Genomic DNA, 20,519 nt, shown 5'->3' on the forward strand with positions numbered 1-20,519 from the left:
GGGGTGGGAACCACCTTTCTGGAACTGGGGTGGGGGCGAGGGAGGGGGAGCCCTGGGCTGCCCTGTCGGAGCCCGGCCGCGATCCCAGGCTCTGGCTTCCAGAAACTCTCCCTCGATCTCGCTGCTCCTTGTCCCCTTTCCAGGCTGGGCCCGGACACCGGGGGGGGGGACTTAGGTGTTGGCGTCAGAGGTCCTGACCCCACACCCGGGCTCAGGGGAGTGACACACCTGGTGCTGCCTGAGTTTCCACACCCGTAACCTGGGCGGCACCACCTACGGGGCAGGGCTCCTGCGAGGACGAGGAGATGGGGCCCTGCTCCCAGGGGACACTTGTGGGGTCACAATGGGGAGAACAGTGCCTCTGGGGCTCTGGGGGCACAGAAGCCGCCCCGCAGCCCCCAGACACTGCCACATGGCCCTGGGCTCAGCCCCACCGGGCACCGGGTTGGGCACCAGTTGGGCTCCCGAGAGCGTCCCTCGGCCTGGGGGAAGGAAGCTGTCCTGCCTGCCAGCGTGGGGCTCTGGGGCCTGGCCCTGAGTTGATAAGCCGGGCCTGTGGCATCTAAAGTCTCCCAAACCTCCATTCTTTCCTGGCTTTGCAGCTGTTTTTCCTTAAAAAAGAAAAACACAAACCCAAACCAAAACAGCTAAGCGGGGTTTCAGCAGCACGTTTGCCAGGCTGCTGTCTGCCACGTGAACAACGCCAAGAGCTGTGCTGGAGAATGCGGTCCTGGCAGAGCCCTGCCCTCCTCCCCTGCCCCCTCCCCCCACCCCTGGCTGGAACTGCTGGGTGGAAGGCCAAGTGCTGTCTTCCCACAATCCTGCTCGTCCCTCCGAGGATGGAGGGGCAGCTGTGATCTCCTGCTCAGAGCCTTTGCGTGGGCCCTTCCCACTGCCTCCAACACTGTTCCCCTCATTGTCCTCCCAGCAACTCCTCTTCCCAGGCCAACCCTCACTCTGCCTCCCCGTCTCCGTGCTCCGGGGGGCCTCCTGTGTTCCCACCAGCTGATGGTGGTTCTGAGCCTCAGAGGTGAAGGGAAACTTCCAGGTCGGCTGGATGTGGAGCCTTTGGGATTTGCTGGTCGGATGCTTGAGATGGGGGGGGAGATGGGGTGGCCGCTGGCCAATGACAGTCTCCAGGACACAGACCCCGCGGGGACAGACTGACTTGGAAGGTGGTGGGGAGCCTGAGCCCAGCCATCTATAAGCTCCTGACTCAGGACAAGGGACAGGTCTGCCTCTGCTTCCTGACACCCCCTGCTGGGCGGGTCTGGGCTCAGCCGCAGGGCAGGAGGTTCTTGGTGGTTCTCTTGAAGGCCGGTCCTCTGCCTGGCCCTGGGCACTGCTTCCAGAGCTCCCAGGGGTCATTCTGGTCCCCCAGGTCCACCACTGCGGCCCCCTTGCTCCTGCACGACCTCCCTGCCCCTGCCCAGCCTGAGGCCGGCGTCCCTGGACCTGGGGACACTTCACTGGGCGTCGGCAGGTCTGCAGCTGTCCTGCCTGGGGAAGGAAGCGCCCTGTTTCGGGTGTCTCAGGAGGGGCGCCCACAGCAGAGGGTGGGCCGGGGGATATTCTGCGTCCCCAGCTGCCTGGGATCCCTCCTGCAACCTGAGCCTGGGGGTGCAGCCCCTGCAGCCAAGACCCAGGCCCAGCGTTCGCTCTGGTCAACTCCTGTCGTCCAGCTCCTTCTAGAAGGACGCTTCTGGGAACATCTCACCTGAGGCCCGGGCATCAGCTCAGACTTGGAGGGTCTGGAGTCTCATGGGCCAGGTGGGCACGGGTCCAGCAGGCCCCGCCTTCCCTCACCGCCCCCACCTGCCCCTGGAGCCTGCACCTCCCTGGAACCAGACCTGATCCCGGAGCACCCCATCCCTGAGGGTCCCCTGGGCTCCTTCCTCCCTGCCCGACTGTGCCCCTGCTCCTTCTCTCCCTGTGGTCTCACCTTGAAGGTCTCCTCCTCCCAGAAGCCTCCCCTGATCCCCGCTGCCCTCTGGCTGTTAGCCGCCCCTCCACTGGCTCCTCCTTCCCCCTGAGCTGAACTTGAGCCAGCACTTCTTGAATATCTGTTTAACAAACAAGGCTAGAGTGCTCGTCGGGCCAGGCTCCCTTGTAAGCGCCCTACAGATGGCACCGAATTTCCTCTCTAGCTGTTCTCCATTCACAGACCTGAAGCCCAGAGAGGGCCCGTGGCTTGCCCAGGGTCACACAGCCAGCAGGGAGCAGAGTGGGGATTCGGACAGGCGTTTGCATCTACCTGGTGCTTGCATCTGGCGGCCTCTGTCCTTCCCGCATGACCATGACCGTGTCTGACCTGCACAGGCTCTGAGCGTGAGAAACGCAGGAGCCCCTGGATAGCACTCTCCCTGCCTTCCGGGTGAGGAAGCTGAGCCCAGTTGGTGTCCCTTGCATCATGTCCCTGCCGAGCCCGGCCAGCCAGGCCCTGGGTTCGAGGCCAGTGCAGGTGCACACAGCTGGGTGAGGGGCCAGTCACTCAGCTTCACTGGGCCTCATTTTTCTCACCTGACATTGACACCCCAGCCTTGCATGATTGGGGTGAGAATTAAGTCCTGCGAACCAGGGGGCCCGGAGCTTTAACCTCCTCAGTGTCTGCTCAAATGTGGGTCCCAAGTGAGTAGATCTAGGGGTGCAGCGGGCGAGTCCCCTTTCCGAGAAGCTCGCAGTGACGCCACGCTGCCCAGCAGCGCTCACCCTCGGAGCAGCAAGGACACCGGCCAGCACATGGAGCCCCCGAGCTGGTCCCCGCCCTCACGTCGTCCCTGGCCGCACAGGGCTGGGGGTGGGCCTCGGGACTGGCCGACCGAACCCTTTGTGTGGCTGTGGGGCACACTCCGAGCAAAGTGCTCCCAGCTGTTGTCAGAACTGAAGAATTTGCCAGCAATTTGGGGGAAAGTAGCCCAAAGCCCAGAGGACAGAAGTGGGGGCCTGAGGGTGAGTCTGCCCACGCACCCCCGCCCCCGCCACGTTGGGGTTGTTTGTTCCCACGCCGGGGGCAGAGGGGCCGGATGTCGTTTTTTTCTCAGAACCCAAATGCATCCTGCAGAGCCGGAGGGCAGAGCGTGAGGATAGCCCGCTCAGCTCACAGCACCGGGCCCGTGTGCCCGGCCCCACCCCGAGGTCCCCAGTGAGGCTCTAAGCGGGGGTTGACCAGGAGGGAAGACCCGGCCGCACCCCCACACGGCCTTGCCACTGTCCCTGTCCCAGCATCTCGGGCCCCCCGGCTTCTCCTGGAGCTGCAGTGGGGGCAGATACTCCCTGCCACGCTGCCCGCTGGGCTGGGAGGTCTCCAGCTCCACCAGGGACCCCAGGCCCCGATCTCATCCCTCCTGCCTCTCAGGAGAGGCCGGGTCTCCATCCTCCCCGCCCCCGGGGCCCTCCTCCCTCAAGCCCTGGTCTGATCTCCCTCTTACTCATGGCCCCCAGGGAAACCTTTTCTACTTTTCTCTATCCTTTCAGGGTCGTCCCTGCGGCATACAGAGGTTCCCAGGTTAGAGGGTGAATCAGAGCTGTAGCTGCCAGCCTGCACCCCAGCCACAGCAACGCCAGGTCTGAGCTGTGCCCGCGACCTACACCACGGCTCACGGCAACGCTGGATCTTTATCCCACCGCGCGGGGCCAGGGATCGAACCTGCGTCCTCATGGATACTAGTCAGATTTGTCTCCACTGAGCCTCGACAGGCGCTCCTCCAGTGTTTAAGTCTCTTTTTTTACGGTCTCAGTTCTCCTTTTATTTCTTTATTTGTTAAACTGTATCGTGATAGAGTTGATTTACACAATGTCGTGTTAGATTCCGGGGCTCGGCAAAGCCAGTCCGTCTGGCGTGTCCACGTGTTCATTCTTTTTCAGGTTCTTTTCCCACGTCGCTTATTACCGAGTCTCGAGCAGAAGTCCCCGGGCTCGACAGCAGGCCCTTGCGGGGTATTTTTAATACGGTGGCGTGTCGGTGTCAAGCTGAAACTTCGGGTTTATCCCTCCGACCCCATGCCGCCCCTTTGGCAACCAGACACTTGATCTCGTGAGCTGTGCGTCTGTTTCTGTTTTGTAAGTTTATGTGTATCATTTTTTAATGAGATTGCACATATAAGTGAGATCATAGGATATTTGTCTCCCTCCAAGTCTCTTTTTAAATCAAAGTTCGATGTGCATGTCATTGACGGCGTCGACTCATTCCCAGGGCTTGTTGTCAAAAGCAGCAACCCCCTGCCCCCACCCCACCCACCCCAGTAATGCTTCCCCAGGGCCAGCGCTTTCTCTTTTTTAAAAACCGACTTCTTTGGGTAGTTATGTCTGTCTCTTAAATAACATTCTTGTGTTGCCCTGCCTTGTTTTTTCAGCTTGGTCAGCATCTCTGGACGTTCCGTACGGGGAAGAGGGTCTCCTCCCACCCCTACCCCCGCCACACACACAAAGCCTGTGGCTAGAGTCTGAGTCCCACAATCATGTGACCAGAATGCCCCGCAGAGCCAGGTAAGGTACTGTAATATCTTTTGCCTGCCTTACCTCCCCCCGCCCCCCAGTTATCAATCACTACGTTATTGCATCGTGTTTCTTTTCTTTTTTTTTTTAACTTGCTTCTTGTTAATTCAACACCAAGCCCTCTGTCCCATGCTCTGTGAGCTGGGCCGCAGGTGCTGAACCAGGCGGCGGGTGGGCCTTCCAGATGTGGGTGGAGCCTCTCTTGCAGGCAGGTGAGCGGGGCTAGAAGGGGTGCTCCCGAAGGCGGAGACGGGCAGAGGCTGGCAAGATGGAATAAGGAGCCGCTCTTACTCTTGGGACCTGGGGACACTGGACTGGTGCATTTCCTGGAGCTGGGGTTGAGGGGGTGGGCGGTGCCAGGGTGATTTTTGTGACTGGGATGGGGCAGGTGGGGCTATGGGACTATGGGGCTAGGAGGGTTGGGGGTTACCTGGCCAGGTGCTGAGGAGGGGTGCTCTCTGTGCCCCAAGGCCTGCCTGGGACGCTCCGACAGCCCTTCCTGGACCATGCCTCCTGGGCCTCCACCTCGGGTCTTCCTTTGAAACCTCATGGTCCATGGGTCCACCTCGGGCACGGGTGCCTTGGTGGGAGTTTTGAGTGGCTTTCCTGCACCCGCCCCCTCCGTGAACGATTTGCCAGGAGGGGGGTTTTCCTCTGTGTCCGCTTTGCCCCTGAGCATGTGGAGTGCACAGCTGGGGGTTTCAGCCCTCGAGCCTCTGCCCGGCTGGGACAGAGCCAGCCTCCCCAGTGGACGCAGACACACGGACCTGAGGGCCACCAGGCTCCTGGAGTCCGTGGGAATGTTCAATTCTAATTCATTTTAAAATTAGAAGAAAAGGAGTTCCCGTCATGGCTCAGTAGTCACGAACCCGGCTAGTATCCATGAGGACACAGGTTCGATCCCTGGCCTCGCTCCGTGGGGTAAGGATCCGGTGTTGCCATGAGCTGTGGTGTGGGTCGCAGACGCGGCTCGGATCCCGAGTTGCTGTGGCTGTGGTGCAGGCCGCCAGCTGTAGTTCCATCCATCCGATTTGACCCCTAGCCTGGGAACCTCCATATGCCGTGGGTGAGGCCCTAAAAAAACAAAACAAAACAAAAATTAGAACAAAAAGTGGTAATAATATATAACAATGAGTCTGGCCTGGATCACATTCATGTTTGTACTAACACAGTTGTAAAACACGATTTTCATTTTTTTTGGTGAAGGAAGGAGTCCATGAGAGCAGAAGCACCGAGGCCCACAGAAGTCATTGTGTGGCCCTGGGCAAAGTAGGCAAGTGGGGTGTGCGTGGGGCAAATGCACCAGCGACTGTTTCCTGCTGTTTCGATGACTCTGCTTCTTCACTCATCTTCAGGACCCATGTCTTCTCTCTCGGGTTCGTTTGGACTCTCTCAGTCACAAGGTGTGGAAACACAGCCCAAATCAGCTTAGGCAAAGGGTGATTGATTTTGGCTCAGTGACTGATAAGGCTAAGTATAGATCAGGATTCAGGCACTGCTGGATCTAGGGGTCAGGCAGTGTTTTGGGGGCCCAGGCCCCACCTATAACTCTTAGACAGGCTCTCTTTTTTCTCAGTAGCCCCCCCAATGCCAGTGGGGCTGCCCCAGTGATGAAGACAATCCCTTCACAGCCCTGAGAGCTCCTGGTTGGCAGTGACAGTCTCTGCCTCCCAGGAGAGGCACTGGGCCCGGTGCAGAAACGGTGCTGGAGCAGTTCTTTGGGGGCGGCCATGTGCTGATCTTCCCTGTGGGAGAGTCAGCTGGCTTCCTCCTTCTTACTGCATCCTGCTGTCACAGGCAAGCCTGGGGTCATCTGAGGGCAGTGTCCTGGCTATGGCAGGTTGCAGGCGGGAGTGTCCTGAGCTGTGAGGGCAGGTCCTGATGCCCTGCTGAAGTGGGCGTGGTGTTCCTGTCCCCTTCCTCTGGATGGCAGAGGCTCAGATGCTGCGTGTGGGACGCAGTGCCAGCTGGTGAGCAGAAGGGAGCTGCCCGCGCCTTCCTAGGGCTTGGACTGCACGGGGCGTGAGAGTGTGTGTGCGTGTGTGTGAGAGAGAGAGAGTCCAGTGGGTGAGAAAGTGTGAGTCTGCGAGTGTAACCGTGAACTCAGTGGGGATGTGTGTGTCACACGTGCTGGTGACCTCCTGGCTGCCCGACCCTGCAGCCCCCACCCTGGCCCAGCCCCTCTCCCAGGGCTGCAGGGGGGCAGCCAGGAGGTCACCCTGCACTTCCGACTAATATGCCTTCGAGGCTCCTGCTTTCAGTCAGAAGAGGCTGACGCCTCTTGATCTGGTGGCCTGGGTGACTCGGGGAGACCGAGGCCTTGGGGTCCCCTCTCTGTGGGTCCAAGGCAGCCCAGGTTCGCCCTCCCATGCCCCTTCCTTGCGCCAAGTCTCCTGGCCACGCGTCCTGTCCCCTCTCTGGAGCCCAGCAGGGAGGTTCCTGCACGGGAACCGGCAGGCCATGCAGCTGAAGCCCTGACAGCCCACTGCTCACTTGGGACGTGTGTCACAGCCGTGCTGTTCAGACCTGCTGCAGACGTGCCAGCTGGCTGATGACTGCCAGGCCTCGCTGTCCCTCCACGGACTGCGCGTGAGTTTCCACGCAGTGTCGCCGGCTATGGGTGTTTTACCGTAAACGAATGACACCCCCGTCCTCGTGACTTGCTCTGTGTGCCTGCGTCCCTCAGTCCCCTGGGCAGGAGGTCAGCTCAGGTGTCTCGCCTGCCGCAGAGATGGGGGCTGCGGTCCCCGGCGAGGGGGGCGGTGCTCACGGCGCCCAGCGTCCCCCAAAGTCCTGTGCTCTGCGCCGCCTGGTCCCTCTCCTGAGCCCTGGCCACACGGGCCCCAGAGCCGGGCTCGGCACAGACGCTACCTCATCCACTGGGGCTGCCAGCCACTGGACCATGGTCAAGGCCAGCTGGCCAGGCTAGGGGAGGGGACAGAGGTCCTTAGTCTGCTTCAAGGCGGCTATGGGGACCGGGCAGTGTGTACTGTTCATGTCACAGACTTGCCCTGGAACGGAGGTCTGCTGCTCACAGCGCAGGGATTGGGGGGGAGGGCAGGCAGTGGGGACAGCGCTGGACCCCTTGTCCCTGGGTGGTCTCAGAGACCTCACGGGTAGAACCTGTACCCATTTGACAGATGAGAACACTGAGACCCCAGAGGTAAACTAATTCAGGGTCCCAGAGCAGTGGGTGGAGGAGTCAGGATGCACGTCCATCCCTTCTGATGACAGGAGGCCCACGACCTCCTGAAATGACACCAGTGAGGCTGAGGGACGGCGGAGGAGGGGAAGGGGAGGACGGGAATCGTGAACAGGCTCTGGAAAGACCAGATCGAACCCGGTTTGGTAGTTGGATTAAGTGGCAGGCTGAGCTGGTCTATACAGTTAGGAGTCAGGATGGAGCAGAAGAGGGTTGGAGTTCCCAGGTGGCCTAGCGGTTAAGGATCCGGTATTGTCACTGCTGGGGCTCAGTTTCCATCTCTGGCCCAGGAAATTCTATGTGCTGTAGACATGGCCAAAAATTGTTTAAATCAGGGGAACAAAGACGAAACTGGTGTTTCTCGGCACTGTGGACATATGGGGCTGGAGAGTTCTGTTTGGGGGCCAGTCTGTCACAACAGGGCATTGAGCAGCCACCCTGGCCTCTGCCCATTCAATGCCAGCAGCACCCTCTCTCCGGTGTCACAATCAGAAGGGTCTGCACACATTGCCAGATGTCCCCTGGGGCGCCACTGCCCGAGTCGAGAGCCGCTGGACTAGCGCGTGGCAGGCACCCTTCCCTTTCAGATGCGGGGCTGCGTGCATGGTGTTTCATCCTATGAAAAGTCCCTTAGGGAGTTCCCGTCATGGCGCAGTGGTTAATGAATCCGACTAGGAACCATGACACTGAGGGTTTGATCCCTGGCCTCACTCAGTGGGTTAAGGATCCGGCGTTGCTGTGAGCTGTGGTGTAGGTCGCAGATGCGGCTCGGATCCCGCGTTGCTGTGGCTCTGGTGTAGGCCGGTGGCTACAGCTCTGATTCTACCCCTAGCCTGGGAACCTCCATATGCTGTGGGAGTGGCCCAAGAAATGGCAAAAAGACAAAAAAAAAAGAAAGAAAAGAAAAATCCCTTAGGATTAGGGCTGCGCTGCATGCATGTGACCGCCAGGCAGCAGCTCTGAAAGAAAGATCACAGGAAAATGGGATGAAGGGCGTGTCGCAAGGCTTCAGGGTCTTCAGCAAGCTCTGGGGGTGTCCACATGGGGTAGCATCTCAGAGAGCCCCGAGGAATCAGCCTGAGGCGCTTTGGGAGGCGGTGATGGGTTCCGTGTGCCCTCAGGCTGGTGGGGCCGCGGTGGATGGGGCTCCAGGCCCGACGCCACACTTTTAGGACATTCGTGTGCTCGGACACAGCAGGTCCCAGCACTGACTCAGGGTGCGAGAGGGACAGCTGACGAAGGACGCCCGAGCCGTTTTCTGAGCCTTTGGCTGAACGGCTTCCATGCTCCCGTGAACGGGAGACAGGCATTTCCTCCTTATTGTTATTAGCCTTCCAAACCAGCCTGGACAATGGTTATGGCTGTTGGATATAAGGTCCCTTGTGAACTTACTCCCCCTTGAAAAGGGGGCCACCGTTAGGACAGCCCCCTGTTAGGGGTCTGAAATCAGTTACTAATAAAGTGCTTGCAACTGTGTCTGACCCATAAGAAATGCTCACTCCACAAATGTCTCCACAATTCCTACAACTGCAGTAACAGCGGCTCTTACTTCTGCTTCAGCTTTTACTGCTACTGACTTGTTAGCGTGTACCAGCATCGAATGGGTGCTCGCACACGCTCTGAGTAAATACGGTGTGAATGAATGAATGAATGAATGCCCAGTCCTCAGAGCCATCGTATGAAGTTGTGTCCAGAGAAAAACGAGGCTCAGAGGGAAAAACACTCTGCATGAGGCTGCGCAGTACTCCAATTGTGTCTGGACTGAGAAACCAAAACAAAAACCACAAGCCTGGAAACAACCTCGAGGTGCAATAACGGGGGATGGTGAGCGCACTATTATGTCTCCACGTAGCGGGAAAGTTAGGCAGGAATTAACGTCTGTGCTTGAAGACGGGTTTAATGTTACAGAATATGAAGTGGAAAAGCAGGGCTGAAATGTACCTGCAGTATGATCCCAGTGCACCCAGATCAGACGGAGGGAAAATACGAACAGCGGAGAAGAAACAGAGAAGTGTTCCATGTTCATGGACAGGAAACCTCGACATTGTCAAGAGGTCAGTTTCCCAACTTGATCGTAGGTTCCGTGCAACCCAATCACAGTCTCCGCCTGTCCCTCTGTGGGTGTCGCTAAGACTTGGAAATACACACGCGCCAGTTTGCATCTGCAGGTCTCGCCACGGCGCCTGACACTTTTTAACTTGTACTTTTCCAGTTTTTCTGCGATGAGAGCATGGGCTACATTAACTCTGGAAAGAGCGATGAAGTTATATATCTATAGTTTAAGAATTAAATGCAGAAAGAAAGAAGAGCAGAGGGGCTGGGCGGAGGCGTTAAGCAGCAGAGCTGTTTGGATTTCGCTGGACGGGCCCCAGGAGTGTCACTGAGGCCAGCTGTCACACGTCTCCTTCCAGGCATCTGGGAGCTCCCCCGACGCCCCACCCGGCCCAAGGGGAGACATTCCCACAGCGAAATTCGACTCGAGGTTGGCGGGGCTCTGGGCCTCTCTGCCTCCCGCATCTGCAGGGATGCAGCACCTGGGAAGCATCAGTTTTCTGCAGGCTGAAGGGCCGAGAGAGATTATTTCTCCAGCTGAGCGCCTTTCTTTCAAGAGGCCTTTAAAATAGATGATGGGGCAAATACTGTCAAAAAGACCAAGTGCACTTCCTCAAGGTCAAGTTCCTGGTCCACAGAGCCCACGGGGAAAGGCCCCAAGGAGGCCCCGGGACGGTTAGAGGCTTGCTGTTTGGACTCTGTTCAGCCTTTAAGGCCTTTCTCCAGTACCACCTCCTACGGGAAGCCCCCTCTGATTTCCTGGGCCCTCAGTGCTCACTCCTTCGCCTGGGCTCCCAATGCACTTGACCTGTGCTGTCTTGGGTCACTTTCCGTGTGGAGGAGGCTGGCGAAGGGGATCAGGCTGACCCTGGCCAGGCAGGGGAGTGGGGGAGGGAGGGCGCATCGAGCATCACGGCTGTGGGCTCCCTGGCAGACTGCATGGCCTCACTCAGCACGAGGAAGCTGGTGTCACCTGCCCCCACTGGCCCCCACTGGCTGAGGACCCCTCCTGGGTGATGCCCTCTCGGCAGGTCCCATCTGCCTGGGCACCTGCTGGCACGCTCTCAGGCTGGTCCTTTGGTCTGAGATGGCCACAGGCAGACAGAGGTGGCCCTTGGCTGGAGCAATGGGACCGTCAGCTGGTGGGCTGGCCTGGGGTGGGGATGGGGTGTCACCACAGCTACTCCTGTGTACTGGGGCTGGTCTGGAGCCGCATTTGATGCACAGCTTGGGCCAAGGACCCAGGGAGGTCGCCTGCAGCTTCCCTGAGCCCCCCACGCTCCTCGGGCCCACAGCAAATACTCCAGCAGTTTGATGAAGGAATCAGAGCCAGGAGAGTCCATGCCAGGCCCAACACTGTCCTGGGGAGGTGACAAACTCCTCCAACAAATATTTGTCGGCAGCCCCACATCTGCCTGAACCTGAGGCTCTTACAGGGGCAGGAAGGGGCTCAGAGACTGAGTCAGAGCGGGACCCTCAGTTCCTGTAAGACAGGCTCAGGCCCGGGAGGGGTGCTGGGTCTGCAGGAGGCAGAGGGGCCCACAGCCTTTGGGATCAGATAGACCCAGGCTCACATTCCAGCCCCAGCCCCTTTGTGCTGTGAGGACCAGGCACACCGCGTGCCCTCTCTGTGCCCGTCTCCTCCTCTGCAGAAGTGGGAAACCAACCCAGCTATCCTTACAGGGTTCCCCACCACCGGACCTCAAGCGCTCAGAGCAGAGGGTTCAACACAGCGTCACTATGGCAACCGGCCGTTAGATGGGGCTCTCTCTGCCCAGAATTTGTGTCTGAGAGCGAAGAGGGTAGATGCCTACCTCTTTTAAAAGAGGAGCCAGAAACCCTTCGAGGGGGTAACCGAGGGGTGACTAAGGGGTCCTGGGCCTAAAACCTGAGCCGCCACCTGCTCCTGGCTATGGTGACCGACAGGGACAGAAGGGAGGCTCCTTTGGGGACGGCTGGCTGCGAGCTGTGCGCCTCCATCCCCAGCGGCAGCAGAGGCCCGTGCAGGCTTGGGGAGAGGTACCTGCTGGCAGAGAGATGCCCTCCTGAGCAGGCTGGAGGCAGGAGGACACAGGGCTGGGCACGGCCCTGGAGGAGTCTGGCTACCAGGTGGACAGGGAGTAGGGGAGGAGCCCCGGCCCTCACAGCACATGGGGCTGAAGCCACGTTCCAGAGTGGACATCACAGGGGGCCTCTCCGGGGTCCTCCTGCTAAGGTGAGTGGTCCCTGGGAGAGTATCAGGGTGGGGTCACCTGCTAGGGAAGTGACAACAGTTTTCCCAAGGGCAGCCTTGCCAGGCTCTCATTAGCCATGAAATGAGTGGACCATCCCATGAGAGCATGTATTTTTGGGCAAACGTGTATTTTTCTCCAAAGGATTTCTGGGTTGGAGGAATGAGCCTTTTACCCGCTTATAAACAAACAAGTCAGACCAGCCCCGTCACAGGACATCCAGCCTTCCCAGAGGGCCAGGGGTCTGCAAGCAGGAGGGGGCCTTGAGTCTATGGGAATTATTTAAGAGTAGCCCTTAGGAAATCCAGGGCAGTAAAAGTGCCCCAGTTTCAGAAAGACTTCTTTTCCTAGATTCCAAAAGACTGAGTCCAGATACTTCATCTCACAGATGGGGAAACTGAGGTTTGGGGAGGGGTGCGGGGTTGTCCTGCTGGCTCCCCAGCGTGGCTGGGCGGAGGCACCCCCGGATCCTGTGTGGAGGCACCGGTGGGTTTGGGGAGGGTGGCGCAGGCGCTGGCAGGTGTTTAAGCAAGTGGGTTCTTGAGAAATACTACAAAGATGGTGATGCAGATGGTGTAGTGGTGATGACGGTGCTGGCAGTGGCAGTGGCAGTGGCGGTGGCGGTGGCAGTGGTGGTGGTGGTGAGAATGATGGTAAGAACGATAAGAGTTATGGTGGGGGTGGGGGTGGGGGTGGGGGGGTGGCTACCGATATTCTCAGGACTCTTACTACGTCCCAGGCAGAGTTTCACCTGAATTGTTCCATTTAGCCTTAATCACCCCTCTCTACATGTGCACCATGGTCCTTCCCAGCATGAGTCCCCTGTCCCCGTTGCTCCAGGCAAAGACCCTGCTCCCGCGGGCATCCAGAGGCAGCAAGAAAGGGGGCGCCTGCATATGCTGCGCGTTGCAACCACCCATGTAAGGAGACACTGCTCTGTTCTGCTTCTTGGATACAAAATACGAGGCCCAGAGAGGGACAGAGACCTGCCTGCAGTCACAGAGGGGGAGGCAAAAACAAGGTGAGAACTCGGGGGGGTTCGACTTGACGCTTTCACTAAGCATCTAGGTCAGGTGCTAGGAAGGCAAAGAAGAATCAGACAGACCGAGCCCTGCATTTGGGAGCTCGCCGTCTCATGGGGGAGACAGGCAGGTAACCTACAGTGGGGGAGGAACAAGGAGGTTGCCCCGGCCGAGGGGTCGGAAGGCTTCCTGGAGGAGGCAGCCCTTGGCCCTGGGGAGAAGGGAAGCGTGGCCAGCCGGCAGGGTCTTGCACGAGCTCCCTTCACATCCTCAGCCGGGCCTCTCTCCTGCGTCCCCAGATCTGCTGCTGACCGTGCAGGATGCTGGCTTCAGCAGCCACTTCTCCCAGGCCTATTTTTAGACCCAATTCACTTCTAAATGCAAACACATTGTCAAGACAGTGGCCAACTTGGATCCCGTCCACCAGCAGCCCTCTCTGCGACACCAGAATAGAAAATGGCTCTATTTGTGGACGACACGGCCCGTTGGCGGAGGCCTGGGCTTCGGCGGGAGGCCAGATCGCGGCCCAGCCCCTGGATGACCCGGACGCATCGATGCTTCCTACCCAAATACAGTATAAAAATGCATGTGGAATCACGCTGCAGTTAATCTCATAAAAAGGCAACTTTTTCCTGGACCGACCACGGTGCCAGGCGAGTGGGAGCCGAGCTTGGAGGAGAGTGGATGCTATTTGCCGTAGGCAGGCTGCCCGAGGTCGTGTCTCATTATCTCTGCTTTCCTAGTCAGAAAGCCCTTGGACCGGGAACTGGGGGTTGTGGACCGGTCTCAGGAGCACGAAAATCGTAACAGCCGCAGTTACTCATTGTGTGTTCACTGTGGGCTGGTGCCGCATCCATCTCATTCCCCAGAGCGCTCTCTGAGGGCTTAGGACTAGGCCTTACGCATCTTCATTTTCCCAGGAAGGGATGTTTGTTTGACTCAGGAAGATGCTCCGTAATGGGAGTTGAATAACTGGATGACACTCCAGGAAAAAAAAAAAAAGGGGGAGATTCCCTGGTGGCCTAGCAGCAAAAGACTCAGCATTGTCACTGCTGTGGCTCTGCTTACTCCTGTGGCAGGGGTTTGATCCCTGGCCTGGGAAACACCTCATGAGGCAGGTGCAGCCCTAACCAGAAAAACAGAAGTAGAGGACTTTAAAACTAACAATAGAGGAGTTCCCACTGTGGCTGAGTGGGTTGAGAACCTGACACGGTGTCCATGAGATGTAGGTTCGATCTCTGGCCTCACTCATTGGGTTAAGGATCCAGCGTGGCCACAACCTGTGATAAAGTTCGAGGATGCAGCTCGGATCTGGTGTTGCTGTGGCTGTGGTGTAGGTCACAGATACAGTGTGGCTGTGGCTGTGGTGCAGGCCTTGGCTGCAACTCAGGTTAGACCCCTAGCCCGGGAACTGCCACATGCCACAGGTGCAGGTGTGGTGCTAAAAAGAAGAAAGAAACAAACAAACACAACTAACAATATATATAAAGCCGAGGTCACTTATACCCTGTACCCACTATTTTACATGGGACATTCATTCTTAAGGCTGAACACTTGAATTTGACCTGTAATGACGTGGCTCTTTCATCCATGGGTCAAACTGGTCAAACTGGAGAAAAAACTTGGCCAGATTCCTGCTGGGGAGGCGCGATCTGGGGTGACAATTTCACACGTGCTGCCGCACGTTGGATGCAGGCGCTCCCGTGCCTGCGCTACTGCCGGCATCTCCCACCCTTGGCGAGGATCTGGTTGCTGGTCCAGGCTCCACGCGCCGTGTCTTCATGGACGTCAGAAGGACAGATCTCACTGCGCCCCAAAGCAGGGCCAAGGGACTGGCCCTGTCGGAACCGCGTAAAAGCTGCTCTCCATGTGTGCGGGGCCGTGGCCCCTTTGCTTCTGAAAACCGGGATGTATATACGTGCATATAAATTTGGCCTTTTAACAATGAAAATGTTTTTATTGTGATACAACAGACACAACGTAAAATTTACCACCTCACCGATACGCGTAAGTGTCCAGTGCAAGGGTATTAAGCCCGTGACACCGCCGCCCGCCGCCAGAACTTCGCATCTTGCAGACCAGGGACCCTGAGCCCGTGAGACGACCTCGCCCCGCTCCCCTCCCCCATCCCGGCACCCGCGGCTCCACTTTGTGTCTCTAGCAGTGTGACCGCCTGGGGACGTCCTGTACGTGGAAGCAGGCAGGACTTGTCCTTCTGTGACCGGCGTGTTTCACGGAGCGGAAGGTCCTCGGGGTCCACCCAGGTCACAGCCTGTGTCAGAATTCCCCTCCTCTTAGGGCTGGATTCTTTTCCACTGTATGGACAGGCTACACTGTGTTTCTCTGTCCCTCTGCCAGTGGGCACTTGGGCAGCATGGGGCATGCATTTGTGAACGTGTCGGGAAATCTATCACCAACTTTGGGGAAAGTCTATGAAAAGGTCATGACAAGTGACGCCCGTGCGTCCACGAACCTTCAGACACCTGCCCAGTGAGCACGAGCACCCTGCACAGGTGGGGGCCCAGCGTGGGCAACTGTGGGCTTGTCCTGGACGTGGACAGGTGCTCACACAGACTCATGCACACGCGGGTATATATATGCAGTGGGCACAGGTGCCTGTGGGACTGGGCAGCAGGGCGGGCAGGCTAGGGACCTGCTAGCTCGGGGACACCGGGCCACATAAGGTGTGGAAACTGCTGGAAATGAAACAACATCAAGGAAATTGTATTTGTGTGACCTCCCCCTCCTCCTTCCCCTTCTTCCCTCTCCTTCCCCCTCCCCCCTTCTCCTTCCCCCTCCTCCCCTCTGCCTCCTCTCCCTTCTCCTCCCCCTCCCCTCCCCCCTCTCGTCCCCCTCGCCTTCCTCCTCTTCTTCGTTAAAACACCAAAGACCAGGAGAGGATCTTTAAAGCCCCAAAGGGAAAAGACCACTTCTGCAGGAATGACAATGAACCTCAGAGCACATGCCCACCCAGTGCAGTGACAGCAGATCCGCCAGTGAAGCCAAGGCTCTGGTGCTGTGGGGATCAGAGTGGCTGCCTGTGGGAGGAGAGTTCAGTATTAAAAAGAAGAGTATCTGAAACGAAGGTATCAGAAAGTTATAGCTTGACAGGGCCAGGTGATGGGCTCACAGTTTAATTATATTTTCCCTTCTCTGCAGTGTGCTTGAAACACTGCATAGCCAAGCATTTTTCCTATTAAAGATATAAACGAAGCAAAAAGCTTTTAGACACAGGATTTAAGAGGTGCCCAGGACCAACCTACAGCAGCGTCTCACATCTGTCTGTCCAGGGGACACATTGCGGCCACAGGTGCTGTGGGTACCCGATCACACGCTCCCTCGTGACAGTCCAGTGTGTGTGGACAGTGTCTCCCTGCAAATGACTGTCACTCCGTCCTCCCAGAACACAGGACGGGTGCTGGCAGGCAGTGGCTCCCACAGCGGCTTGGAGGATAAAGCTGCCTCTCAGCCTGGGGGGCCACGCTGCCCTGAGTCTCGCACCATCTCCCTGGCAGCCCAGAGCGTTTCGTGCCCAGGTGCCCCTGAAGCCACCTGTTCTTGGCTTCCTTCCCTCCCTGTCTCACCTGCCACTCCCTGCAGCGCTTCCGGGGGCCCATCTGGAATAAGACACCGGCGCCTGAATCGGTGGCTCAGGGTCGACCTCGGGGACCTGGCCTCAGACCCTGTGTGTGTGAATGCCTCCTCGTGGGTGTGCCTCCAACCCTCATCTCCTGCCAGGTTTTTTTTTTTTTTTTTTTTTTTTTTTCCAGAAAATTCCAGGGTATGGTATTTTTCCTGGACACCTGTTCCTCAGCGACAATGGCTTCTGTTCTGCCATCCGACAAGTCTGTCACTGCTATTTAGAATAAGCAGAAAAAGAGGGTTCCAGGAGTTCCTGTTGTGGCTCAGCAGGTTAAAAATCTGACACAGGGTCCGTGAGGACACGGGTTCGATCCCTGACCCCGCTCAGTGAGTTAAGGATCTGGTGTTGCTGTGACTGTGGCATAGGTCTGCAGGTGCCGCTCTGATTTGACCCCTAGCCTGGGAACTTCCATGTGCTGCAAGTACAGCCATCAAAAAAGAAAAAAAAGAGGGTTCCAGGCGGGGATAGAAGTACAGGTAAATTTGGGAGCTGGGAAGAAGAGAGGGTTTGCAAAGAAGCCCTGGGGCCCTAAAGAGGCTGAGAACACGGGGGTGAGCCTGGATGTGGAGTGGAGGAGGGGAGCTGGGTGCGGGGAGGTGGAGGGAGGACCAGGGGGCTTCGTCGCAGGAAGTGGCACAGCCTGGCGGGGGTGCTGAGACCCTGGGTGACTGTGGGGTGGGTTAGCCCACAGCATGGCAAGCAGTGGAGTCTCTCGGTGTCTCGAGCTGGGCCTGACACTGCTGTGAGGACCTGGGTCAGATCGGGAGCAAGGAGCACGAAAGGGAAGTTTCCTGGTCTCCGTGAGACCCGCACAGAGCAGGTCTGAACTGGAGCAAAGACAGGGGACCAGGACAGGATGCGCAGACACCCGGTCCCTCAGGACTCTGCGATCCGGGTCCGTTTCATTTCAGTGAATGTAAGAATACTCACAGGGCCTGCCAGCCCGTCACTGGCACGGCCTTGGCTCCCTAAGTCCTTCGCACGCAGATTCCTTGGTCCAGTTTGCTCACTGCTCTGCCCTGGCCAGCAAGGAGGAGGGCTTTGTGGTTGGCCAGTGGGTTGCCCATGCTGGGGAATCTGTCGTGCCTACGCTTGACCCCCAGAGACGCAGGTGTACCCACCTGAGCTTGAAGGAACAGTGTCCTCGTGCCAGCTTATGGGCAGGAGAACCAGGAAAACCACCATCCAAGGAGAGTCGAGGACGGAGCCGGGTCTGTTCAAAAGGTTCATCTTCTGAACCAGGAGTGGGGGCACAGCCTGTTTGGGTGTCCACTCTGAGCTGGACTCTAAGACAAGTCCAGGTGTTAATGAAATAGAAAATGAACACACCGTGGAAGGGCCGGCAAAGCCAAGTCTTCCTTAAAGAGTAAAAAACTGTATTATCCTCTGACGAAACGGATCGGGGCGGAAAGAGAGAAAACGGTGACATGAAGAATGAACACGGGGACATAACAGGAGAAACTCGGACTGTGAAAGAAATCAAAAGAGGAAGTCACGGAGCTCCCTGGTGGTTCAGTGGGTTAAGGACCTGGCATTATCTGTACTGTGGCTCGAGTTTGATCCCTGGACCAGGAACTTCTGCATGCTGAGGGCACGACCAAAATTAAAGTGGAAATTATGAATGATTTTGTCAACTCTTGGAAAGTCTCAGATGATATGAACACGTTTCCAGAGAAATACAGCTTACCTCTTTGACACAAGAAGAAACAGAAAGTTTGAATGGTCTCTATTCCTCCCAAGGAAGTTGAATTTATAACTTAGATCTCCCTGGAGATCCCACCGTGGTGCAGCAGAAACGAATCCGACTGGGAACCACGAGGTTGCGGGTTTGATCCCTGGCCTTGCTCAGTGGGTTAAGGATCTGGTGTTGCTGTGAGCTGCGGTGTAGGCTGGCAGCTGTAGCTTCAATTTGACCCCTAGCCTGGGAACTTCCATACATCGCAGATGAGGCCCTAAAAAGCAAAATATATATAATATCTCCCCAAGAAGGTTCTTAGAGAAGATTCCAATGATAGATGTCTTTACCAGAAAATTCCATCACTATTTGAGAGAGAAATAATTTCAATCTTATACAATTTTTTCCAGAGAACGGAAAAAGAGTAAACACTGCACAAGTCATTGTATGAGGACGGAATAATCTTGATAGAAAACTCCAATGTGAACATCAGGAAAAAAGGAAAATTATAGACCAACTACACTAATGAACACACACACACACAAAAAAATCTCAAACAAAATGCCAGCATGTGATATTCTTAAAAAAGAATATTACATCATAACAAAATTAGGTTTCGTCCAGCAGTGCAAGGTGGGTTTGCTATTTTAAAAATGAATGCATTTCACTACTATAACAGAGCAAAGGAGGAAAATATTTAATCAGTTTAGTAGAAGCAAGAAAGGCTTTTGTTAGAATTCAATATTCATGTATAATAAAAACTTAGCAAACGAGGAATACAAGGAAGCTTTCTTAAGCTGATAAAAAGTAATTATAAAAAACCTACAGCAAACACTACATTTAATGATGAAATGTTGAAAGCTGTCCCTTTGAGATGAGAAACAAGATGAAGATGTCCGTTATCAGTTTTTTCTGCACAACACTGAACTAGAGGTTTTAGCCAGCGCAATAAGGCAAGAAAAAGAAGCAAAAGGTATTAAGATTGAAAACAAAGAGACAGAACTCATCATTTATAGGTGATGTTCTTGAATATGTAGAAAATTTTAAATAATCTGTAGATAGGTTGTTAGAATTCACAGGTTGATGGATATAAAGCCATTATAGAAAATTATTGAAAAATAAGAGAAACATCACAAAAAAAGACAGTAAATAGCAGCATCAGTCAGAAAATTCTTGAGCATTTTGAAGGATGCTATTTACAACATCAAATGTAAGCTATCTACTCAGGAAACTGTATGACTTTTGGGGGAGAAATTAATGAAAATTTAAATAAATGGGGAAATACCCATGTTCATGTAGTAGAAGCCTGAATATCATAAATATGTGCCCTGATCTGCAGGTTCAATGCCATCGTAATTACATCACAAGAGGTGGAACTTGACAGGCTTATTCTAAAATACATGCAGAAAAGCAGAGTCAAGTCTAGCTAAGCACCCTTGAAGGAAAAGAATGCTTGGGTGGTTTTACTAAATGCATTAACAAGATACGTCATAAAGCTCAGGCGATTAGGACTGGGTGGTATTGGGTCAAGGAAAGATAGGACAAAAAAGTCCAGAAACAGCTTATGTGTGTATGGGAGCCTGGTTTATGACACAGGGGGAAAGAATTGCCTTTTATGGGACAATGAGATAGCTGTATGTCCAGATGGGGGGAAAAATGGCCCATGACTTCTCCTTTGAAATACACACAAAAGTCTGTTCCAGTTGGATTATGTATCTCGGTGTGTAAAATGCAAAATTGAAGAGCTGCAGGAAACTAGCAGGAAGGCAGGGGCCCTGAAGTAGGGAGCTATTTTCTAAATCAGACATAGAAAAACACTAGCCGTGAAGAAAAAGGTTGGTCAATTAGCTCAATAGTCATTAAAGCAAGCCCTTCTGTTCATCAGAGGAAAATGGAAATGCAAGCCCCAGACATGGCGAATTTATCCCCCTCCCCCAAACCCTGAAAAGAGCTCATTTCTACAGTGCAGGAAAGAACTGCCAAGCAAAAAAAAAAAAAAAAAAAAAAAAAAAAAAAAAGCCACTGGAAAGAAAACAGGCAGGAAGTGAGAGGTCTCACAGCGGAGCGGACCTCTGAGGGACCAGAAGGGGTGTGCAAAGCTGCCCACTCCTAGGAGTCATGGATTCACCACCAGAAATCAAGGGCCACGACTCCGCGGGCACAGAACGCGTCGCCTTCCAGGCAGACCCCACATCAAGCG

At 55.7% G+C, this 20,519-nt stretch overlaps 1 long non-coding RNA gene across 3 annotated transcripts; it reads left to right on the forward strand.

Moving 5' to 3' along the window:
* The first annotated feature begins 3,864 nt into the window (after positions 1–3,864).
* Positions 3,865–14,946, forward strand: LOC146400284 (uncharacterized). 3 transcript variants are annotated; one of them, XR_014812074.1, is made up of 4 exons: positions 3,865–4,059; positions 4,353–4,485; positions 12,820–13,000; positions 13,301–14,946. It is a non-coding gene; the product is annotated as an uncharacterized LOC146400284 (long non-coding RNA). The 3 variants fall into 3 exon arrangements; XR_014812076.1 differs by lacking the exon at positions 3,865–4,059 and adding an exon at positions 9,605–11,963; XR_014812075.1 differs by lacking the exons at positions 12,820–13,000; positions 13,301–14,946 and adding an exon at positions 6,705–8,604 and having other exon boundaries at positions 4,353–6,612.
* Positions 14,947–20,519: the final 5,573 nt, after the last annotated feature.

This window comes from Sus scrofa, chromosome 8 (assembly GCF_054392235.1).
Source record: "Sus scrofa isolate SSC_HxYL_T2T_F1_AM1 chromosome 8, Sscrofa_HxYL_maternal_Yorkshire_Landrace_v2.0, whole genome shotgun sequence".
Lineage (NCBI taxonomy): Eukaryota > Metazoa > Chordata > Mammalia > Artiodactyla > Suidae > Sus > Sus scrofa.